At 37.6% G+C, this 26,132-nt stretch overlaps 1 protein-coding gene across 6 annotated transcripts in view; it reads right to left on the reverse strand.

The window, feature by feature from the left end:
• The window catches only part of LOC109409926 (nephrin), an 851,818-nt gene that overhangs the window by 184,334 nt on the left and 641,352 nt on the right, over positions 1-26,132 (reverse strand). The gene's annotated exons all lie outside the window — the stretch shown is intronic.

The following is a 26,132-nucleotide window of genomic DNA, read 5'->3' on the forward strand; positions in this document are numbered from 1 at the left end:
GTTTCTCTTGAAAGTTGTTTCGGATGCATTATGTGGAATGCAGTCTATCATAAGCGTACAATAACTTCTTAAGCAGCCAGACAAATCCACATCCTAGCTTTATATGAACTGAGTGGATGCAGAGAAGGAAATCAGAACAGCTTCCCAAGATAGTTCCTCTTTGGAGCCACCATCATCCAGTTTCGGTTGGAAACTGTTGAAGAAGGTTTGGTTTCATGAGTTTATCTGTTCGTTGTGGTACTTTATGGACCATTTTGTCATGAAGTGAAATTTTTAGTTTCTTGGGTTAAATAGAGTTGTTACCATCGATTCCGTTTTATTTCTAGCCTTTTATGAACAATTGGTCTCCTAGTTCCAATTGAGGGAATTTCTGAAGGAATCTCAACAGGAATTAGTGTAGGATTTTCAGGAGGGACCTTAGGGGAATACCCGAAGGAATTTCAGAAGAATTCCTGAAGAAATCTCAGGAGGAATCCGTGAAGGAATGAAATCCCTAAAAGGATCCATGAAGTCATCAGTGAGAAAGAATCGCGGGGGAATACCAAGGGAATTCCGGTATCAGTACTTCGGCTCCAGAGGCACGCTCTCCCCTATTTTGGAAAACTGTGTGAGGAAAAAGCGGGAGAAATTCCTGAAAAAACCCTAGAAAAATCAATGAAATACAAAGGGATAGATTGCTGAAGGAATCCAGGAGGAATCATCAACGGAAGCCTTGACGGAATCTCAGGAGAAATCAATGGAAGAATCCTCCAGATATCCGGAAAGAATCCGTAATACAATCCCTGAATGAATTTCAGTAGGAATTTCGCATGAAAACTTGGAGGAAACCAATAAAGAAATCTCCGATGGAATCCCTGAAGGTGAATATATAACGAAGCCACCCCTCGAATTTTCAAGAGCACAAATCTAAAGAACCAAATGATGGATTGTAATGAAAAATTGATCGATTGGTCACCATCATCGGGTGGCCAATCGATCAACTTTTGAGCGTGGTGAGACATTTGGTCCTTTAGATTTGTGCTCTTGAAAATTCCAGGGGTGGCTTCGTTATATAATATCAATTGGATTCCCAGAAACCCAGGATGAATACTGGTGGAATCTTTGATGCGATCTCGGAAATAATTCGCGAAATATTTCCGGAAGGAATCCCGGGAACAGTCCTTGATGGAGTCTAGAAAATATCCATCAAGGAATCCCGGAAGAATTTTTGCAGACCAAGTAGAGAAAAAGAGTTCAATAGTATCATATTTTGATATGGAGATCAAAAAATGACATTGGTTCGATTGGTATAAGAGATAAAAGATCTACAAATAATATCAAAATTTTACTTCTGGAACATCATCATTATATAATATTTAAATCTTGTAAGATCTGATTAGAAGCTGCGAGCTATTCGTTTGATCTTGCCATATCAAATTTAGATATTTTTCAGATGTTTAAGGAAAAATTGTTTGATATCATTCTTTAAACTTTTATCGCCTATATCAAACAATCCAATGTCACGTTTTGATCGTCAGTACCTCTACCCAGGATAAGTCCCTAAAAGAATTCCGTGAAGAATTAGTAACGGAATTCCAGAAAGAATTCTTGGAGAATCCTGCGGAGTCGTTGAAGGAGAAATCCCTTAAGAAAAACCGAAGGATCCATGAAGGGATCCCAGGAGGAATTCTGAAATGATTTCCGGGGGAATTCCCTGAAGGAATCTTGGAAGAAATGTGGAAAGAAATCCATTGAAGTATTTCAGCATTATGTTGGAATAACGTCAAATCAACTTTTATACAACCAAAACTTGCGCTGTCGTAACTCTTACATGACATGCGTGTTGCTTGGGTATGGAATCAGTTCAGAAATGTTTTTAGGCTTTTCAACCGAAGTTCAATTAAATATTTCAACACTTTTTTTAAGGGATCTATGTAAGCTTATAAGAACGTGTCCCCAGGAATTTCTTCTGAAATATGTCCACAGAGTGCTCCAAAAATACTTTCAGGAAATTCTTCATTCTTCAGTAATTTTCCTAAAATTTCCTCCTTTGCCTTTTCCAGGAATTCCGCGATGAGTTTCTTGAGAAGTTTTCATCATATTTTCTTCTTCTGGAAGTTTTTCGGAATCCTGGAATCAAAACATTCTTCTTTACTTATTTCTCTAGAGATTCACACCAGGATACTTTTGAGATTTTTACACGCATTATACTGGGAATTTCTTCAGAAATCCCTTCAGGGATTCTTTGAGAACTTTATGCTCGAATTTCTTTCTGAAATTCGTTCAACAAAACGTCTTCAGCGACGTTTGCAGAATTGTAAGGATTTCCTCAGGAAAATTAGCAGAAAATTCTCTTGAAATTGCTTGGAAAATCCTACAGAGATACGGATTCTTCTCAATTGCGTAGCCACGAGGAGCTAGGGTTAGGCCCCCAAGAACCCCCAAGAGAATTTGCGGAACACATTTTTAGTCTGAAATGCTTTTTCGCAAAATCGATCGACAAAAACCCTCCCAGAATAAATGTTTGGCTACGCCACTGGTTCTTCTATTATTTCTTTGAGAACAACATTTCTGCAGAAGTTTCTTAAAAAATTCTTCATTAAAATTGTCCCAGCGGTTCCTTAAAAATATTTCCTGGAATTTCTTCAGAGATTTGTGAAGGGATTGTGTAAGATATTCTTCCAGGGATTTCTTCAGAAGTTTTCTCAAAAATTGACAAAAAATGCTAGAAGTATTCTGGAAAACAAATCCGCAAGGAATTCTTATATGAATCTTTGATGGGTTGTCTGAAGAAATCTCCCTGACAAACATTTCTGAAGTAATTTTTGACGATTTCTCTTGATAAATTTTCGGATGTTTGCTTGGAAAAAAAGTTGGGAAATTTCCTCAAGATATCTTATCATTTTTTTTTTTCGAAAAAGAAACATGAGAAGCTTCTGGAGGAGCTCTGGGAGTAATTACAAAAGAAAGTTGCTTAGGAAAATTCTGAAAAGTTTTTCGGGGAAATCTGTAGAGGAACCATCTAAAAAATTTCTGCTGATTTTTTGAAGAAATTTCTCAATAAATGTCTAAAAAAAGCTACGTCACTTATGTACAATTCCTAAGGGATCCCTGGAGGATTTTTTGAAAGAATCCTTGGAAGATCTCCTTCAGAGGTTTCGGGTCATTTGGCCGAATGCCATTTGGCAGAATACCGTTTGGCCGAAAAATGAATAATGAACTTAAGTAACCATGCCACTGATCCTCGCATCTGTATAACTCGAATGAACAGCCTATGATTCGTAGAAGGAAAAAATCTTTGATAAAATATTGGCAGTTTCAACGCCAACTAATCCCTGAAAGTCAAAACTAGTGAAAAAAGCCTATGATTAAAAGAGAGAAATATTTCTGATGATCATATTGGTAGTTAGAATGTCAAAAACCCGATTTAACCTTCCAGCGCGCGCGCCATCAAACTACCGAAACTGCACCGCGCTCGCGCTGTATACGAAAAGCGAGGTTTTTTGGTAGTGTTGTACTTTTTACAACAGCGCGCGCGCTGAAGGGTTAATCCACCTATGGTGCACAGAACCCTTCTTACACTCATTAAAATTATTGTTGTATTATTTGTATTTAACATATTTGTTTTGTGGAATTAACCAAAAGTTCTAGAAAATATTGTGGATTTGGCATCTAGTGGATTGGTTTCCAAAATAGCATCATGGACCATGGACTAAACTACCAGAAATGCCAGACACTTCCTAGAGTCTTGTACGGAATGTTTAAAAAATAGCTTACATATTCTGGAATTTTGTATCTTTTATTAACTGCTAAAAGATCTTGAATCGATTAACAAATGGGTAAGAAAATCAGCGAGATACACTTTGCCTAAATCAGTCAATTAAATTAGCTCCGAAGTACTTGGTATTCATGGTTATGGTGTAAAAACGACAAAAATGATATATCTACTAAGTTAATCAGTTTTGGCATTAGCTAGTTATTTTGGCTGTCTGGTTCTTCAAAGATTTCATTTAACATATTGTTAGTTTCCATTAAATTCCTGTGTATTTGTAATTTGTTATTTATAATTTTGTTGAAAACAATAACCTCCTAGTATACACTTTGTATGAGGCCAGCATCACTTATTGAAAAATAATTTCCCATAGCCTGGTCAAAAACAAAAGCACGATAACAAGTGAATATAATAAAAATAAGAATTTATTGAAATACTCTTCGTGAGATATCTCAGTAATCAAATGTCGAATCGAAATAAAATTTCAGGGCCTTATACAAGCATATTGTAGCTTTCATTTGGTGCTTAGAGAACCCAAATCGGTTGACAGGTGGCTGAGATATTTATTATGGTACCCTTACCCTTGGTCAAACATCTCTCAAAAAGTTAACCTGTATTACTCCCAAGTACTCTTTGAAAGATATCTCGGTAACCAAATGTCCAATCCTAATGAAATTGTATAGTGTTCTACTAGAATGTTGTAGCTTTTATTTGGTGCCAGGATAACCGGAATCGGCTGACAGACGGCTGAGATATTTATTATGATTCTTTTGGTCAAAAATCTCAAATGGTTTAGTTGTATAAATCTGAAGTACTCTTCGAAAGATATCTCTGTAATCAAATGTCCAATCGAAATAAAATTTCTGGGCGATCTACTAGGATGCTGTAGCTTTCATTTGGTGCCAAGAGAACCCAAATCGATTGACAAACGGTCGAAATATTTATTATGATACACTTGGTCAAAAATCTTAAAAAGTTTAGAAGTATGACTCATAAGTACTCTTCGAGAGATATCTCGGTAACCAAACGTCCAATCGAAAAAAAATTCAATAGCGTTCTACTAGGATGTAGTAGCTTTCATTTGCTTCCAAGAGAACTCAAATCGGTTGACAGACGGCTGAGAAACGTGCGTGACATTTTTTTGTAACGCACATACACACACACACACATACACACATACACACATACACACACACACACATACAGACATTTGCTCAGTTCGTCGAGCTGAGTTCATTGGTATATGAGACTCGGCCCTCCGGGCCTCGGATCGAAAGTCGGTTTTTCGAGCGATATTTATACCCTTCTTATGGGTGTAAGAAGGGTAAAACTTCCTCTGAATCCTTTCATCATAATTCGGACAAATGGCATTCGACCAAACAACATTCGGCCAAACGGCATTCGGCCAAATGGCCTTACACCTCCTTCAGATACCTCTGGAAGAATTCTTAGAAAAATTTCTTTAAAAAATTCCTACAGAAAAGTACTGGAGAAATTTCTGAAGGAAATATTGGATTTTACTGGGAGTTTCTTCAGAAATTTCTTCAGGGATTCTTTCAGAAAATTTCTGCTCGAACTTCTTGCTGAAATGGTTTCAACAATATCTCCATAGACGTTTGCAGAATTGCAAGGATTTTTTTCAGGAAATTTAGCAGAAATTCCTTTTGAAAATTCTTTAGAATTCTTACAGAGATTCTTCCGGAAGTTAAGTCACGGGCTTTTCTTAATTGTTTAGTCACGAGGAGGGAGGGGGTGGTCTAGGGTTACCCTTGATCCCCCTCCTCAGGACCAAGAATTTGAAGAACAAAATTTGAGGATGAAACGTATTTTTTTTGGGAAAAAATCGACTGAGCCGATTTTTTGAAATTATTATTGAAATTCAATGCGTTTGGCCGCATTTTTCAATAAAGTTTCGAATTGTGAGTGTCAAATAAATAAAAGGTGTCATTGATCGACAAAAATTTATCCCAGAGTAAATTTCTATTTAAACCACTGGTTCTTCTATTGATTCCTCGAGAATTTCCATAAGGAACTCCTGCAGCAGTTCCTAAAACAATTCTGTATTGGAATTGCTCCTGCGGATTCTTAAGAATATCTCCTGGAATTTTTTTAAAAGTAGTCCCAAAAATTGTACAAAAAATACTGGAAGTATGACTGAAGGAATCTCCTTTTGTTACATTTGGAGAGTCCTAGCATAAATTCTTGTATATTTTCTGGATGGATTCCCTGACAAAAATATCTAAGACGATTTCTGACAATTTCTCTGGAGGAATTCCTGGATGAATGCCTGAGAGAAAACCTGAAGAAATTCCTCAAGACATCTTCTCATTTTTTTTGAAAAAGAAACATGAGAAATTTCTGGAAGTGCTCGGAAAACAATTCCAAGGAAGAATTGCATTAGGAATTTCTGAAGAGTTTTTTTGAAAAATCCGCAGAGGAATTTCTGAAGGAATGTCTTAAAAAAATGCCAGAAGAGATTGCAAACAAAAGTACCAGTGAAGCTCTTGAAGAAATTCGCCAATAAATTTTCTGAGGGAATCCTTGGAAGACCTCCTACAAATATCTTTGGAGAAATTATTTGAAGAGTTTCCTATATATCTTCTGTTAAGGATGGGAACACTCACTTGCAAAGAGTTACACTCACTTGCTATTTTGTCAGCTCAGAAGCATGCAATGAAGAAACGATGTATGGACGACTTTTGCCTTGTTGTTTTGTCTAAAACTTTGCAAAATGAAGTTGAGATCGCACACGAGTCCCAAAGTCGTGACAGAGCTCTGAAAGCGACTCTCCACGAGGTGAGTGTAATTTACATTCACCTCTTGGAGAGTTGTCTTCGCAGCTTTCTCATGACTTCGGTATGCGTGTGCGACCCTTACTCTATTCGGCAAACTTTTAGACAAAACCACAAGGCAAAAGTCGTCCATACATCGTTTCTTGATTGCATGCTTCTGAGCTGATAAAATAGCAAGTGAGTGTAACTCTTTGCAAGTGAGTGTTCCCATCCCTGACTTCTGTAGGGAATTATACCAAAAATATCCTGAAATACTGGAGAAATTTCTGAAGAAAACACTGAAAAGGAAAAGAAAAAAGACCTAGAGGTAGTTTTTTTAAAATCACTAATGAAATTTCTGAAAAAATAGTTTGAATCTTTGAATTGATACCTTGTACAACTGGAGAACTCTCTGCAGGTACATATTCATAAATTTATTTCTTTGAATTGTTTTGATAAATACCAACCAGTAGGTTCTGAAGTAGTTTTTGCAGCAGTAGCTGAGATAATATGGGCATTTTTTTATTGCCGTACGGGATTGGGCCAAAGGGTCCCAGGTTTTCGTGAAACTTTTCCCACAGGCAGGGCTCATGGATGTAAGAACAAAAAAAATGAGAAAAATTCAGGGTTGCCTATTTTCCAGGAAAACTCAGGTGACGATTCTCCGTTTTCCTCTGACACTACTTACTTTGAAAAATCATAGCTTAAAACGAAGCATCATAGAAACAAAGTTTTTTTTAGAAAATGAAAGAAAATTCGTAAAGAAAAGCCGGAAAAACAATGTGCGAACTTGTAAAAAAAATCAAGAATTTTTTTTGTGCAGGTTATTCCACAAGCTTCAATCGCTGAAATTTTTGGAATGCACTTTTTTTCGTTTTTGAGTTATGGCCAATTTTGTTGAAAAGATGTCCAAATGTTTCATATAAGCCTTTTTTTTTGAAAAATTATAACTCAAGCACGAAGCGTCGTAGAAACAAAGTTTTTTAGAAAATGAAAGCAAAATTTTCTCAGGATTCAAAAAAAAAAAATTCAAAGGAAAAAGTTTTCCACAAAATTTCCCACCGTTGAGGAAAATCATAAAGAAAAACCGAAAAAACTATGCCCGAACTCGCGGGAAAGACAAGGTAGTTTTATAAGCTTTGATGGCTGAAATTTTTGGAATGCACTTGTTTTTCGTTCTTGAGTTATGGCCAATTATGTGAAAAATGACCATATACATGGTTATTTTCCACAAAATTGACCATAACTCAAGAAAGAAAAAAAAAAAGTCCATTCCAAAAATGTCAGCGATTAAAGTTTATGAAATTACCATCTCAAACATATTTTTTTGTATACTTTCCGCGAACTCAGGAATAGTTTTCCGGCTTTTCTTTTTTAATTTTCTCAACGGTAGAATATTTTGTGGAAAGCTTTTTCCACTTCACATTTTTTTTGCTTCATGAGAAAATTTGCTTCAATTTTCATTAAATAACTTTGTTTCTGCGATGCTTCGTTCTTGTGTTATAATTTTTCAAAGAAATTGCTTATATGATACATTTAGACATTTTTCAAAAAAAAAGTGCGTTCCAAAAATGTCAGCAATTAAAGCTTATGAAATAACTTTCTCGAAATTTTAGTTCGAAAATTTTCCACGAGTCCGGGCAATGTGTTTCCGGTTTCTCTTTACGAATTTTCTCAATTATGAAAAATTTTTTGGAAAAACTTTTTTCAGTTTATATTTTTTTTTGATTTCTGAGAAATTTTGCTTTTATTTGATAAAAAGTCTTTGTTTCTATGATGCTTCGTTCTTGAGTTATGATTTTTTCTGATTTTTTTTCTGTTCATATATTCAAGAGCCCAGCCCGTGGAAAATTTTTCATGAAAATCTGAGACCCTTCGGTCCAATTTGTACAATAATACAAAAATGCCCTATTTGGAGAAATTCCTGAAGCATTACCGGAATTTTTCTGAAAGAATTCCCGATGAAAGGATTAAAGTACTCTGGGAGAAACCTCTAGAGAAACTTCTAGAAGAAATTCTTGAGATTTTTTAGATAAATTTCCAAACAAATGGTTGAGAGAATTTCTGATTTTATTAAAAACTCACATTGGAGACACTCCAACAGTGAGTTTCTGAAAGAGTGGAAAAATTTCCGACATTTAAAGGAAAATTTAAGACATCTGAAAGAATATCTAAAAGGATGTCCGAATCTCAGTGAAAAAAAAAAAACTTCCTGAAATGGCATGTTTTGAAGAAATCTTGAGAAAAAAAATCCCGAAGAAACCCCTAGAGTAATTTCCAAAAGATTATTTGGAGGAATTTGTCGGAAAATTTCGGAAATCTCACAAGAATATCCCGGCAGGAAATCCTTCTAAAGAAACCCGTGGACTACTTTAAGGAAACTAAAGGAGTCATTCTTTTGAGAATCTCAGAAAGAATCTCGAAGATATATGTGCATGAACAGGAATGCATTTTAAAGGGATAATTGAAGGAATCTTTGAGGAAATTCTGCTGAAACCACTTTGGAAAATCCTTAGAATTTTTTTTTCTATAAAAATTCTAGAAAAATGCTAAATCCTGAAGGAATTTAAAAAAAAATCGATGTCTCTGACGGTAGAATTCCTTCCGCGATAATTGCAGAAAAAATAGTGAATTAAAATATTCATGAAGGGGTTTTTTCTGGAATAATTTTCAATTGGCAGACAATTAAACGTTCCATAATAAATACAAAATTTCCTATAAATAATTAGAAAAGTCCCAGTGAAGAAACAGGGGTGTAAGCAGTAATAAATAACAAAAGTTCCAAAAACAATCAAAAAAATGCATAAATAAATCAAAAGTTTCCATAAATAATTGATTTTTGAGCAATTAAAAACGTCAAAAATGCAATGAATAAATCAACTGTTGCAATAAAAAAAGTCATTTTTCCCATCAAATAACTTCGAATTTTCCATAAATAAATTCGATTTTTCCATAATGAACAAGAAAATTCACAATAAAAAAATATCGAAAAAGCAATAAAAAATTTAAAAAATGCAATAAAAAATGAGTAAATTACCCATGAAAAACAAATGCAGGAAAGTATGAGGCAGTGAAATGCTGAATCGCACTTATATGACTGTAACGACTGGAAAGCCTGCCTAACTATGATTGCAATTTACCGAGTAATCGCTTGCTGTCCGAACTCGCTATCGCTCGTCGGACCTAAAAAAGGGATAACATCTATGTTTGCATTATACCGGGCAAATTCTTGGATCTGTGGTTTACCTAGAACTGAATTGATGCAGTTGCGGTGCATCGGATATCGGAAACTTCGGCAGCCTTCTGCCGCCTCAGTTCCTCAAACCTCTATGCGGCTTCGTAAAATGCATTTACGTTTATTGCTGTTTTTTCATATTTATTGATAATTTATGTTTTTGTTTACTTCACTTTTTGAATTATTTATTGCTTTTTCGATATTTTTTTATTGTGAATTTACTAATTTATTATGGAAAAATCGAATTTATTTATGGATAATTCGAAGTTTTTTGGTGGGAAAATTGGATTTTTTTATTGCAACAGTTGAATTATTCATTGCATTTTCGACGTTTATAATTGCTCAAAAATCATTTATTTATGGAAACTTTTGATTTATTTATGCATTATTTTTTTTGTTTATGGAAATTTTATTATTTATTACTGCTTACATCCCTGTTTCTTCACTGGGACTTTTGGAATTATTTATGAAGAATGTTCACTTTCTTATGAGTCATTTATATTTTAGCCGTTTAGTGCCCTTCTATATTACCACTTCCGGTGGGTTACTCGTCTCGGCACCAGTTCTGGAACACTACCGGTTCTCCCAAATATGGTCTGAGATAATTTGTTGGCTAACCGTTTATCATGTTACTGAATAAGTCATTGATATGTCACATGCATTGATTCTCTTTACATTTGACCGTTTCTGGCGGGACACCCGGAATCGATTCCGTAACACACTGATATGGCTTGCGTCTTTTTTTTTGCAACTGTTCACCATGTTACCTAAAAAGCCATGATTAAGGTATCGCATGCATGGGTTTGGTTTCGCTACCGGCCCGGAATCGGTTGCGGAACACTACCGATAGTCTCTTAAATAGTCAGAGCCTATTTGCTTGCAAACGTTTATTAGGTTATCAAAAAAAAACTGCGTTTGCTGTGTCGGATGAATGTGGTTGGTACAATTTTATATTTAGCCGCTTTCGGAGGGAAACCCGGAACTAGTTTCGGAACTGCTGACAGTCCATAATGTGGTCTTAGCATACTTCCTTGATAACCGGTCATCAAAATGTCGGAAAAGCCGTGATTTGATGTAGGCATGGAAATTTTTTGTCAAATTTTATATACGGCCACTTCCGGCGGAACTTCCGGAACCGGTTCCGCAACACTACTGGTTCACATATGGTCTGAGATTTTTATTATGCCAACCTTTCATTATCTAAAAAGCCGCGCTTTGATATGTAGCATGCATGGATTTGGTTCACTTTAATATTTGGTCACTTCCGGTGAGACATCCGGCACCGGTTCCGGAATACTACCGGTTTAAATATGGGCTGTGACTGTTTTATGGCTAACTGTTCATCAGGTTATCGAAATTGCCGCAATTTGATGTGTCGCATGCTTGGCTTTGGTTCACTTTTATATTTGGCCACTTCCAGTGGGACACCCGGAAACGGTTCCGGATTACAACCGATTCAGATATGGTCTGAGACTGTTTTCTTGCAAACTGTTCATCAGGTTATCGAAATTTCCGCAATTTGATGTGTCGCATGCATGGGTTTAGTTCACTTTTATATATGGCCACTTCCGGTGGGACACCCGGAACCGGTTCCGGAACACTACCGGTTTAGATAAAGTCTGATACTGTTTTCTTGCTAACTGTTCATCAAGTTATCCAAAATGCCACAGTTTGATGTGTCGCATATATGTGTTTGTTACATTTTTATGTATGGCCCCTTCCAAGGGTTCTGGTCCGGAACATCTAAATGGCATAACTCCGGAACGGCTGGACCGATCCGAACCATTTTCAATAGGAAACAATGGGATGAGATTCCGCGTCGAATGAACCGTCGGTCATTAAAATCGGTTGAGGATTACTGCCAAAAAGTGATGTGAGTTTTTATGTACACATACACACATACACACACACATACATCACCTCAATTCGTCGAGCTGAGTTGATTGGTATATGTGACTCGACCCTCCGGGCCTTCTATCAAAAAGTCATTTTTGGAGTGAACATATAGCCTTTCCAGTACACTTGGTGTACGAGAAAGGCAAAAAAATGAAAAATGTATGGGATTTTATTCAGTGCAACTAAACGTTACATTTTAGAAAGCTTTTGTGCAAAATTTCAGGTCAAGTAATGCACGACTTCACAGCTTTAGTTCATTGCAAGCAGTTTCTTAATTTTAGTAAACAAAAGATTCAATTTCGATAACCAATAATGTTGTTCTTCCCCTGAAAGACACCGAGCGTCAGACATACAAACAACAAAACCCGGCATTCTATCACAGAACTTCAGAATGAGACTTACACACCCCATTTCTCGAAGAAGACACCGAGATCGACTCCCCGATAGAGGTGAAATGTTTGTCATTCTAAAGAAAAGCGAAACGCGCGATAGAAAAAAAACCTGGATGGAACGACCATGCTGTCTCGACGCCAGCGGGCGGTGATACCATCACATCATTGTCGTCTTCGTCGAATCGCCCCGGATCGAACAGACACAGTCCACCTCCACAAGCTTCAACATTTGTGCTGTGTTGATAAACTCCACAGGAAGCAAGGTAAGCAGCAGCCACGGCAGCAGCTTCTCGATGCCCGGGCATCTCTCGCTCGGTCGCTGTAATGAAAATCTTGCTGCCCCTTTTGCAAGGATGCGGCGAGGAGTTGCTGTCGTCGAGGTTGCTTCGGGGCGGGTTGCGTGCGACGATGGAGCCCGGATCGGTGCGGATTCTTATTCTGCGAGGGTAAATATTTACACAAAATGAAGTGAAAAATGAGATTTTTCCGTCATTCTACGACGGTGACGACGGCGGGGACAAAATCACTCAAGGGATGCAATCGGTTGACCCGTTCGTTCCTGAGCTGGCTCGTTGCCTGGGTCTGTTTTTTGCGTGTGGCTGGCTGTGAAGACGCTCGGATACTTCAAGGGAATTTTCTTATCAAAGACGTTTCGGGCGAAGATGCTTTTGCGTGTTTGCTCAGCGTGAAAACTAGATGCTTGGGAAAGTTGAGCTCCCTTTTTAAAGAGGGTATAGTGTTCACTTTGGAATGTGGAAACATTATGACTTTTCGCATTAAAGGATCTCGTTAAGGAATAATGTGCCTCGACAACTGTCATTGTCCTGAAAAGTGGAGCCAATTCCGAGAAGCATCTTCCATTAAACGACCGCAAATAATTTAACTTTTCGCCATCAATCAGTGATTGCGCTTCGTTGGCTGTTCTCGCTCTCGAAGTCATCGAAACAGAACGCGCCTTGTTGGCAATTTCCATAATTTTCTGACCATTTACAATCAAACGATATTGAAACCCGTTCTCTTCAGGGTGGTAATTACCCCCATCTCAATCTAAGATCCCACAACCGCATCACGTCAAGCATCGGCAAACTTTTGCTGAAATGGAAATTACTTCCAAAGTCCAATACGCCACTACTCTTCGGTCCCATCAAACCGCGGAGAAACATATTTACGAGAACGGTTATGTCCTGGCCCTGGTCGATTTTCCAGCCCAATCTCCCTGGTCCCGGGCGTAGTCATGCGATACGATGGCGGTGGTATCAAAAGCCCATCAAGGCCAAAGCCCGCCGCTCACAGTTCAATTCTTTTAATATTGCGGGCCCTTGCCCGCCCAGCCAGCCAGCCACAGTTTGTCTGTTTATGACTTTTTCGCTTACGCGCGCAAGGACCACACAATGAACCGGAGCAATTTGAAGTGATTTCACACGCCTTTTTGACCCCACCCAACGTGGTCCGTTCTAACCGCCACCACCACGGAAACCATTTTCCGACCATGCGGTTCCACGTCGCCCGACCAGGATGGCCTAAAGACTTTCACTTTCGCGCTGTCTTTTATTATCATTTTGATGCCATCATTATCATCACGAGCCAGGCCGCGCCGGCCACCGTGAAGCAATAACCATTGGCGCCTTCTCAATTACTGATGATGGCAGTTACGACGACGGCACGGGGGCACCACCACCGCCCGGTATGGTGTGGTAGTGCTTTCCAAGATTTGATACTTGCGGATCAAGTTGTGGTCCACTGGAGTTGCTACTGGCACTGGTAGGTGCTAGTGGTGGTGTTGTTTATGACCTTTTTCCTGGAGAGCTTTTGGGTCATCAGTTTTGTCACCATGGAATAGTTGCGGCGGATAGCAATGAAACGTTTAATATAAATAAGGTGAAACTGGGCGGGGTATAGAGAATAACTCCGCAAGACTACCGGTAGCAAGTGATAGTTCATTGGGATTGGCATGTCTAAATATCCCGAATTTCTACTCAACTCACAGACGTAGAAAAAGTAAGACATCATGAAAAACTCTGAGAGAAAAGAGGAGGAGAGTTTTGTAAGAGGAAGTTCTGCAGAAGTCTTGCTGTAAGGCTTTGATTACACCGTTCAACACTACATTTTGTTATGGGATGAGAACAAAAATAACAGGGGTTTGGGACCCTAGAAGTGTCATAGTGAAAGAATTTATGAAGATGTGTAGTGAAAGAATTTATGAAGATATGTGCATTAGAACGCACTGTGCATATATTTAGGCATTAGACAATAACGAAACTAGCCCAAATACCGAAAACGCCTAGAAATATGCACGGCACGTTCCAATGCACATATCAATTGAACACCACAAGTTCTCCATACAAACTTCGGTTTTAAACTGTGAAGGCCCGGTCCAATATTTTTCAAAAATTCTTAAACTATGACATTTCCAGGGTCCCAAACCCATACATACATACATTTATTTGTTCAACATTATTAAGACAAGACATAATCAACAATGGTACGCCACATTTACTCGGTTTGTGGCTGCCGCTCTCCATCCTCGATCGCGCCCAATGCTCGTCAGGTCACGCTCCACCTGATCCGCCCTTCGTGCTCTTTGCGCTCCACATCTTCTTGTGCTTGTTGTCTGGCATTCTTGCAACATGCCCTGCCCACCGTATCCTTCCGGCTTTGGCCACCTTCTGGATGCTGGGTTCGCCGTAAAGTGCAGCGAGCTCGTGGTTCATTCTTCTCCGCCACACACCGTTCTCCTGCACACCGCCGAAGATCGTCCTTAGCACGCGTTGCTCGAGAACTCCGAGTGCATGCAGGTGCTCCTCGAGCATGGTTCATGTCTCGTGCCCGTAGAGGATTACCGGTCTTATTAGCGTTTTGTACATGGTGCATTTGGTGCGTGGGTGAATCTTTTTCGACCGCAGTTTCTTCTGGAGCCCGTAGTAGGCCCGACTTCCGCTGATGATGCGCCTCCGAATTCCACGGCTCACGTTGTTGTCAGCCGTCAGTAAGGATCCGAGGTAGACGAATTCCTCCACCACCTCGAAAGTATCCCCGTCTATCGTAACACTACTACCCAGACGGATCCGGTCGTGTTTGGTTCCGCCTACCAGAATGTACTTTGTTTTTGAGGCATTCACCACCAGTCCGGCCTTTGCTGCTTCGCGTTTCAGGCGGGTGTATAGCTCTGCCACTGTTCCAAATGTTCTTGCGATAATGTCGATGTCGTCCGCAAAGCACACAAATTGACCGGATTTAGTGAAAACCGTTCCCCGGCTGTTGAGCCCGGCTCGTCGCATCACACCTTCCAGAGCGATGTTGAAGAGTAGGCATGAGAGTCCATCACCTTGTCGCAGTCCTCGGTGAGATTCGAATGAACTGAATAGTTCACCCGAAATCCTTACGCAGTTTTGCACACCGTCTATCGTTGCTTTAATCAGTGTAGTCAGCTTCCCAGGAAAGGCGTTTTCGTCCAAGATTCTCCATAGCTCTGCGCGGTCGATACTGTCGTATGCCGCTTTGAAGTCGATGAACAAGTGATGCGGTGGGACCTGGTATTCGCGGCATTTCTGGAGGAATTTGCCGTACGGTAAAGATCTGGTCCGTTGTCGACCAGCCGTCGATGAAGCCAGCTTGATAACTTCTCACGAACTCATTCGTTTGAGGTGACAGACGACGGAAGATGATCTGGGATAGCACTTTGTAGGCAGCATTCAAAATAGTGATCCCCCTGAAGTTCTCACATTCCAAATGGTCCCCTTTCTTGTGAATGGGGCAGATTACCACTTCCTTCCACACCTCCGGTAGCTGTTCGGTTTCCCAGATCCTGACTATCAGCTGATGCAGGCAGGTGGCCAACTTTTCTGGGCCCATCTTGATGAGTTCAGCTGCGATACCATCCTTACCAGCTGCTTTGTTGGCTTTGAGCTGGTGAATGGCATCCTTAACTTCCCTCAGCGTGGGAGTTGGTTCATTCCCGTCCTCCGCTGCACTGGCGTCGTCGTTTCCTCCGTTGCCGTGGGCTCCCGTGGCTATGTTCTCCACGCCGTTCATGTGCTGATCGAAGTGCTGCCTCTACCTTTCGATCACCTCATGTCCGTCCGTCAAGAGGCCTCCGTATTTATCCCTGCATATTTGCGCTCGCGGCACGATAGCCATAGGCCCATATAGCACGATAGCACGATATGCCCATATAGCCGAGGCGGTAAACGCACGGGTATTCAGCATGACCATGCTGAGGGTGACGGGTTCGATTCCCGGTCGGTCCAGGATCTTTTCGTAAAGGAAATTTCCTTGACTTCCTTGGGCGTAGAGTATCTTCGTGCCTGCCACACGATATACACATGCAAAATGGTCATTGGCAGAGGAAGCTCTCAGTTAATAACTGTGGAAGTGCTCATAGAACACTAAGCTGAGAAGCAGGCTTTGTCCCAGTGAGGACGTTACACCAAGAAGAGGAGGACGAAAGCATTTTTATGGGTTTCGAAGGGTATCAGGTACGCTGCATGCGGTCCGAGGGGGTCTTAGGGGGGTTTCAAAGGGATTTCAGGAAGGTTCAGAGGACTTTCGGCGGAGACGTTACGTAGGCGTTTTAAGTACCAGGTTTCCGAGGGTCTCGGGTGCGTTAGATGGGGTCCGAGGGAACTTATTAAAATTACTCTGAAATGCTTTGAAACGCCCCTCAACCCCTTTAAATTATCCTGAGCCTCCCTGAATAGCCCTTTAAACCCCTTAAAACGTTCCTGAGCCCCCCGAATACTATTGAAATGCCGCTATATTCCCCGTAATCCAATTAAAATGCAAACAAAACTTGACAGAACGCCCGTAAAAGGCTCCTGAAATCCCCTGAAACAACCCTCTGAAACGCCCCTGAAGCTCCTTTGATTTTTTTTTCAGAAACTTCTACGAAATTCTTCTGGATGTACATTCAGAAGGTTTTCAAAAGATTCCTATGGAGAACCTTCCATAGATTCCTTCAGAAATTCCTCCAGGGAATCTATTAGGATGTTTTCCTGGTAAACAATTTCAGGAATGGTTTTTGTACATTTTTTCTAGAGATTCCTTCAGAAATTTCTCGAGGGATTCTGTTGAAAAATCTTTCTTTTTTCGTTGTATAAGAAATTCTAGAGATTCCTCCCTCTAGAGTCTAGACTCTAGGCTCTACAGTGATAGACATTCGTTTAGCCGAGAACAAAAAAGTGTCAGGAAACTCCTACAAAAGATTTTATGATAACACTTTTTTATCGTAGTAATAGTATATCTTGTACAGTTTTATAAAAATGTGATACATTAAACTTACATATACCCGAGGGTTAAAACCCTTCTATGTAATTTCATTTTTTGCCTAGACATTCGTTTAGCCGAGGTAAATAAAAAATTGATTTTCAATAGATTTTTTGCAATTTCGTGAGTATATTTCAAGAATATACTCCAAGGCGTTTAGTTTATGACGTGTTAGCAAGATATTTGAAATTGAAAGTTTATTTATTTGTGAAATTCAGAGAAATATTATAAAAAAATGTCCCGATAAGGAGAAGCGACGATAAACAAATATATTTAAGAAAACTGATTTCTGTAAACACTCAAACGTAAGCTGGATTAGCAGTTTTGAAAATATGGCACAGAAATTATTGTCAGAAATGTTCAAATAATTGCATAAAATGTCGTGAAAAAAATAAGTATATTGGTTTTTGGCTGGTTAAACTTTAAAATGAGATTGATAAAAGCTAAAATAAATAGTTCTGCATTGAAATAAATACGTGCCCTATTGCCTGTGGAGTATACCTGTTTGATACTACCATAACTAAATGAGTTAGAAGACTGCAAAGTGAAAGAACTGCAAGAAGTGTCAGATTTTGTGTACCCTGTTTATTCAAAAGCAGATTCTCATACAAAAATGCAAGAATTGGTTAAATAATTCGCTTAATTCATTCAATCTGAAGAAATATATTATGAATGAGTCTTAGTTGTGAACCACATTCATTTTTAACATGATTTATTTGAAAAGAATGTCTAAATTATGAAACAAGTAGTTCATGCTAGAAATGTGAATACTTTCGGTGCCATTTCTCGAAATATGAGCCATTCAATGTATATTTTTTCAGCCAAAATACAGTCTAGAAGATATTGGGAGCTATTAGAAGACGTAATATGTAGTAGTAAACGCTGTGATTTATGCAAGTGAAACCATCATATTTCATCAAAACAATACTTAAATACGTGATTTTTTGTTGGTTTGTGTTATTTTGTTCTGTTAAAAACGTTGTTTTTCGCTAAATTTCAACCTGCTTTGGTCATGAAACTTTCATTAAATTCTTTTGAAACACTTCCGATAAAAATAACTACATCAAATCTCAATTGAGAAACATTGAAAATATTATGACATATTTATATGAGATGCATGCAAAATTAATATGGCAACACTTCCAAAAACGATCTAATTCATGATTTACAAGTCGATCTATAATGCAGATCACCATACAAAATGACTTTGTTGGATATTTTTCGAAATTTGATAGTTTTTTATTATGGAATTCTAAAAATTGTACAATTCGGCTAAACGAATGTCTAGGCAAAAAATGACATTTGAAGGGTTTTTACCCTCGATTTTGTTTCTGTGTATATGTAAGTGTGATGTATCACATTTTTATAAAACAGTACTAGATATACTATCACTACGATAAAAAAGTTTTATAATAAAAACTTTTGTATGAGTTTCCTGGCACTTTTTTGAAATTTTTTTGGCCTCGGCTAAACGAATGTCTATCACTGTAGAAGACGAAATCACTTGAATATAGATGCTCTTAGATATTTATTCAGGTATTCTTTGGGGCTGTCCATAAACCACGTGGTCATTTTTAGAGAAATTCTGAGCCCCCCACGCGTGGTCTTTTGTTCATACAAATAAAAAAAAATGAATGGACCGTGGTCTTTGCCCGAACCCTCCCTTCCCTAACATGACCACGTGGTTTATGGATGGCCCCTTTTGGAAAATTTGCACAGATTGCTTCCAAATAAAAAAATACCATTTAAAAAAAAATCGTTCAGGATTTTTTGAAGAAATTCTTGGCATCCTTTGTAAATACAGAGGATGGTCATAATGTTTGCGACAGGCAACTATTTTTCTCTCACAAAAAAGTTTATCTAGCTGTAACTTTCTATAGAGTGCTTCGAAAAATTCTCTTATTTTGGTTGTTTGTCAACCTATTATATGTGCATCATTGGTACTAATTTGAGCTACACTACCCGTCATAAGTACTAGACCTGTTCACTTTGAAACTTTTTTTCTCCGATTCTCCGTGACACATCAAATTATCAATCCACATGCAAAAACAAGTCTTCAGTCCAAAATTGAGCCAAATTGATAAAGGTTTAAAGGTGTATCAAATCGATTTTGTGTTTTTTTAAACGTTTTCACAGAAATTTACTCATAAATCCAGAAAATTGCTCCGCAAGGGTGCAGAAAATACCGTTAGGATATAGTTAGTACAATACTCTACAACTTTGCCGAAGACACTACGGTGTTTAAATTGCTTATTTCGAAGTTATTCAATAATTTTAGTTGAGAAATCACGAAAAAACACGATATTTTTTCGATTTTACATATAAAAGTCATGTAATTTTACAATATTTTAAGTGACTAAATTAATTAGCTATTTCTCCTTTGTGTAACGAACATTTCGTCCATACATTGTTTTTGTGTAAGAATTCGTTTTCAATGACTAATTATCAAAAGTATGTCACGTTGATACTAAAAATCGCGTAGAGTTCCCAGCACGAATTAAAACAAAGTTACCCATGATTAAGACGTCATGCCATCGTATTCTAATGTCTTTTGATTCAAGTATCAGAAATGGCGCAGATGATAAGGCTCTAGCCTGCGGATCAGAAGGTCCCAGGTTCAAGCTCAAATACATAATAAACTTTTTTTCTTTCTTTGTAGCAGTTAGGATGATGAATCTGCCATGAGCCATGGCCCATGACTTACACGCAATCTCCCAAATAATGATGATCGGGACCTGCCAATTAAGCCCATTCCAGGACTAGCTAGATATTTAGTTTACTTGTTGACAAGAAATCGTGTCGACGAGATCAGCTGGACGAAATATTGGACATCTGTTTGATACCGATTAATTTAGCAAAAACAATTCAATACGATGATGGAACTGCTTCTGGATGCAAAATTTTTGATACAACTGTGGAGATTACTTCCATCTATCTAGCCACAAGCAACACAACTACACGATAAAGGGAAACTTCATTCTTACTATGCACTCTACGGTTTCGATACAAGGCTATGATGCCAAATTGCAATGAGATGCAGAGTGTAGTCTCATTAACTTATAGCTGGATCGAGACGCAAAAAAAAATCCTATTCCAGGGCTCGAACCTTGAATTTTCGAATCGGCAGTCTCATGCTCAACCATCTACACCAAATTGAAACTGATGCAGATGCGACAAAGAAATATAATGACGTTTTAATCATGGGTAACTTTGTTTAATTTTGTGCTGGCAACTCTATGCGATTTTTAGTATCAACGTGACATACTTTTGATAATTAGTCAATGAAAACGAATTCCTACACTAAAATGATGTATGGACGAAATGTTCGTAACACATAGGAACAATAGCTAATTAATTTAGTCACTTAAAACAATGTAAATTTACATGACTTTTACATGAAAAACCGTAAAAATATTGTATTTTTTCGCGATTTTTTAACGAAAATTGTTGAATAACTTCGAAATAAGCAATTTAAACACCGTAGTGTCTTCGGCAAAGTTATAGAGTATTGTTCAAACTATATTTTAACGGTGTTTTTGGTAACTTTTCGGTGCAATTTTTTGGATATTGGAGTACATTTTCGTGAAAATGCTCGAAAAAACACAAAATCGATTTGATACACCTCTAAACCTTTACCAATTTGGCTCATTTTTGGACTGAAGACTTGTTTTTGCATGTGGATTGATAATTTGATGTGACACGGGTAGGTCAAAAAAAGTGAACAGGTCTAATAAGTACGGACTCACAAAAAGTATTGCAACAATATTGCATCACCCTGACTCACCTCGATATCTCCAAAACCTGAGGACTTACAAAGATGCTGTCTTCAGGAAAGTTATTCAGAAGACCAAAAGCAACAACTTTTCTGAAGGTGGCATTTTTTGTAGGTGTTCTGGTTTTAGAGATATCAAGGTGAGTCTGGGTGATGCAATATTGTTGCAATTCTTTTTGTGAGTCCGTACATATGACGGGTAGTGTATATTGGTTAATCTTTCGTGAAGCTAGAACCGTTCTCGTAAATCATTATTTTAGGACAACTTATTTTTAAACTGTCATATCTCGGGAACCAGTGAACCAAATTAAATGAAATTTTGAACGTATATCAACAGTATACCTATACATGGCTCTAACATATCTATTCAAGACATCTTGAAAACAGAAGTAAAAAAATTTTAGATATCAAAACTGCGACTCAATGCAATTGATGTAAAAAACTAACATTTTTTCCGGAAAGATTTAAAAACTGTCAATTTATCATAACTTGTTTTCAGCGTTCAAAAGGTACTTATGTTTAAAAGATTTGTGAAGCATAATTGTCTTGTTGATAAACATTCAAAATTTTATTCAATTCGGTTCACTGGTTTCGGAGATATGACAGTTCAAAAATTAGTTGTCTGAAAAATAGTGTTTTACGAGAACGGATCTAACTTCGCGAAAAATTAACCAATTGAATACAAATTTGAACCATTGATGCATATAAAAGGTTGACAAACAGTCAAAATTTGAGAATTGTTGATGCACTCTATGGAGAGTTACAGCATGTTGAACTTTTTGTGAGAGAAAAAAATTGCCTATCCCAAACATTTTGGCCATCCTCTGTACAAAGAGGTTAATCCTAAGGAAGTTTGTTGTTGGCAATAGTATGAGTTGACTTCTGAAGTACAATTTAAAAAAAAAAGGTTATTCGGGACTATGACATAGAGTCGGTTATCGGTCTATATCTGCAAGGAATATTTCAGGCGTTTTTGCAAAATCCCAAAGGGTTTAGGAAATTTTAGAAACTCTTTCAAGAATTTTGCCTAGGAATTTTGCCTCATAAAATCCTCAAACATTTGTTTTAAAAATATCCACAACGGTTTCTTAATTGAATCTTTCAAAAATGTGTTCGTTTTTCTTTCAGAAAATATGCCACAAATTTCTTCGAAAGTATCTTCTGGAATTACTATGGATATTCCTCGAAGGTTTCCAATAAAAATTCCTCCAAGAATTTCTCAACAGATAAAAAAACAGTAAAAATGAATTAAACATATTTCCTTCAAAATTTCTATAGTTTTTTTTCTGTGGATTCCTTTTAAAATTCCATGAAGGATTTTACCAGAAATTTTACACATAACTCTTCGAAAAAGTCTTATTAAACTGCTTCAGAAATTCCTCCAGGGATTCTTGCAAAAATAGGTACACGAAATTCTTCAAAAATCCATTATTCGGAATTTTCTTCAGCGATTCTGTTTTGATTTATTTTTTATAAAATATTCCGAAGTTTTTCGAAGAAATTCTATTAGAATTCTTCTAGATATCCTTCCAGAAGCTTCTTCATGGATTTCTTCGGAAAATCGTCCAAAGAGGCCTTTAGGGAGTTTCCCAGGAAAAATCTTTCAGGGATGTGCTCGGTAATTTACTCTATCGAATTATTTCTGGATTTCTCAAGAGATCTTAAAAAAAAAAACACTTGAATGAATTGCAGCAGAAATTTTAGAGATTCCTTCCTACTTATTTAGGAAATATTATTTTGGAAGAATTTTCACGGTGTGCCTCCGATCAAAAAAATCTTTAATGAATTCCCGAAGAAATTCTTTAAGGAATTCTTTAGAAATTCCTTTTTTTTCTGAAGATCCATAGCTTCTTTTCGAAATTTGTCTAATAATTGCATTAGAAATTCTTCAAGCGATTCCTTTGGAAACTCCTCCAGAATTACTTCAGAATTCAATGTAGTGATTTCTCCAGGGATTTCTCCACAATTCCTTCAAAGTGAGAAGTATGTTTACAAGCAATCAGCATTGGTTACTATTAAAATTTTTGTCAGGTTTCATAAAATCTTCCACGAATCTGTTTCAATAATTCTCCGCAATTGTTACATTTATTTAGTTTTATTAATTTTACATTAATTGCTAGAAAAAACTCCAGAATTTCACTCATTAATTTTTCTATAGATTCCTCAATAAGCATTCCTCTAAAACCCTTCAATGCACTTTCTCAGAAATTTCTCCATGATTTTTTTTTTCAAAGTTGACCTGCAATTCTTTCGGCAAATCTTGCATGGATTTCTTCAGAAGTTCCTCCAGCGATGAAAAAAAAAAATCAAACCGTCATAAATTGACGCTCGTAAACTTTTACAGGAATTCTTCCAAAGATTTCTTCAAAAATTCTCCAAGTATTTTTCCAAAATTGCTTCAAGGACTCCTTCACAAATTCAATATCATAGAAAATTCTGTCAAAAAAAAAACCTCCACAGAGTTCTCTAGAAATTATTCGTTTGAAAAATCTCTAAAAAGTTCTTTCTTCGATTTCTTCGCAAATTTCAATTGGATGCCTTCAGATATTTCTCCAGTAATTCTTCCAAGAATTCCTCCAGTGATTTCTTCAAAAGTCCCCTCGGGGATTTACTTCAGTTTATCAGGTATTTATTTTGAGTTTCAAATTTCAAGGATTAAAAAAAAACAGAAAATTCAAAACGAATTTCTTCACAAACTTTAATTCGGATTTTGACGGCTACGCAGTCTTGTTAAATCAAAACGAGTTGTTATCTAACCCGACGTTTCGACACTTTGGATGGTGTCTTCTTCAGGGGAAAGATACGTATTTCGTTTTTTGTTTGCTGTGATTTAGTGGCGTAGCCGTCAAAATCCGAGTTGCACAGAATACAGTCGATTCCCCCCCTATCTGCTTTAATTATTTTCCAAGATTTCTATGAAAATCCCCTTGAATTCCTTTGCGAAAGTTTCTGTTACCATCCGAATCTTACAGAAAATTACAATCCATCCACCTACTGTGAACATCGACCAAGCACTTGTTTGGTCTTCTCAGCGCCCTGTCAAGTGTGGCATATACACTCCCGTTCAAAAGTTTGGGGTCACCCCCTCAAAAACATGTCATTTTTTTAGGCCCATATCTCCGCCAATTTGCGTCCGATTTCAAAACCCTAGGTTTCATTCAAAAGATAATAAGTCAAAGAAACTTTGAACATGATTTAAAAGAAACTTTTACAAAAAATTTTGTATGTAAACTTAACCCAAAGTTGCCAAATTTTCTAAAAAATGAATATAAACTTACGGCAGTGTCGCTGGAAGTTGGGTCGACCAAATTTTAAGATGAGAGCGGTAATATGACTTATTTTCTGTTAGCTTTCAACTGCTTTTTACAGAAATTAACTAAAAAATCTAGAAAAAAAGTTATTAAGTAAATTAATCCTTGATGTCATCGGCCAAAAGTTTGGGGTCACTATCGTAAAACATGGAAAAGTGATTTGTTGATATCTTTGTCATCTTTCATTCAATTTTAATTCTTCTTGGCTTATTTGAAACAAAATGAATGATACTTACTGCATATACATTAAACCACACATATTTGTTGAAATTTACATACTAAAACTTAACGTAAAGTTGCCTCATTTTTTGAAGCGTGGTAAAATGTGCTAACTTTACATAACATTTTTATATACAAAAATCGTTAAATACGTTAAGTTGAAGACATCAAAAGTAAATTTAGTTAATTATCTTTGAAATGAGCCAAAAATAATTAAAATTGAACTATAGATGACGAAGATATCACCAAATCACTTTTCCATGTATTACGAAAGTGACCCCAAACTTTTGGCCGATGACATCAAGGATTAATTTACTTAATAACTTTTTTTCTAGATTTTTTAGCCAAGTTCTGCAAAAAGCAGTTGAAAGCTAATAGAAAATGGGTCATATTACTGCTCTCATCTTAAAATTTGGTCGACCCAACTTCCAGCGACACTGCCGTAAATTTATATTTATTTTTTAGAAAATTTGGCAACTTTGGGTTAAGTTTACATACAAAACTTTTTGAAAAAGTTTCTTTTAAATCATGTTCAAAGTTTCTTTGACTTATTATCTTTTGAATGAAATCGGTCGCAAATTGGCGGAGACATGGGCCTAAAAAAATGACATGTTTTTGAGGGGGTGACCCCAAACTTTTGAACGGGAGTGTAAGTACTTCTGAATAAGTTCATCCACATGCCTGTCTGATAATGCCATCACCTTCCCTCTTTCAAACAAACCCAAACAACAGGAAATTAAGCATAACCTTTCATTTACTTTTAATTAGCGAGCACATTCCTGGCGGCCACCAACTTCCATCCAACAAGCAGGGCCAAGGGTTAAATCGGATTGAGAGGGATTCATTCCAACTCCCACCAATATTGGTCGGCCCTCAAAGGCTTTTCCGATTCATTATTAGGAGGAACCTACCTCCACAATACACACACACAACAACGACACGTGCACGGTGCGAGGTAGCAACGTGACTCTAATTGAATTTTGATTGCGTTTACACACTAACTGGAGGGGAGCGTGCGAGGAAAACGCCCGCCCTCTCCGTTATAAAACAACAGTGCACTTTGGCTCACCTAGCAGAAGGCGGAATTGAGAGAAGAACGGGAAAATGGGGAAAAGGTGCACGTTGTTTGGACATAATCAGTACCACTTCCGGATGCATTTATCCGCACCCGTTTCGATGGCGTTGCTGGTTGATGTCTAACTTGTTCCTGGTGGTGCCTGCACAGTGGTTCGGGAAATGTGCTTGACAAATAGCACCTATCGTTACAATGTTTATCGTGATGATTCCACTGATTCTTCTCTGAATTTCTGAATTTCTAAATTTTTGAATTTCAGAATTTCAGAATTTCTGAACCACTGTATCCGTTTCCACCATCCACCATCCGTTTTGATACGGGTTTAGGTGTTGCGAGAGCATAATTCAATTCCCGTATTGACGACGACGCACAACATGCAGGCTAGCAGAACCCTGTAGTGGGTATACAGACGCGATTGGTTGGCTCCTGGAGCACAGCGGGTGATTCC

This window comes from Aedes albopictus, chromosome 3 (assembly GCF_035046485.1).
Source record: "Aedes albopictus strain Foshan chromosome 3, AalbF5, whole genome shotgun sequence".
Taxonomy (NCBI): domain Eukaryota; kingdom Metazoa; phylum Arthropoda; class Insecta; order Diptera; family Culicidae; genus Aedes; species Aedes albopictus.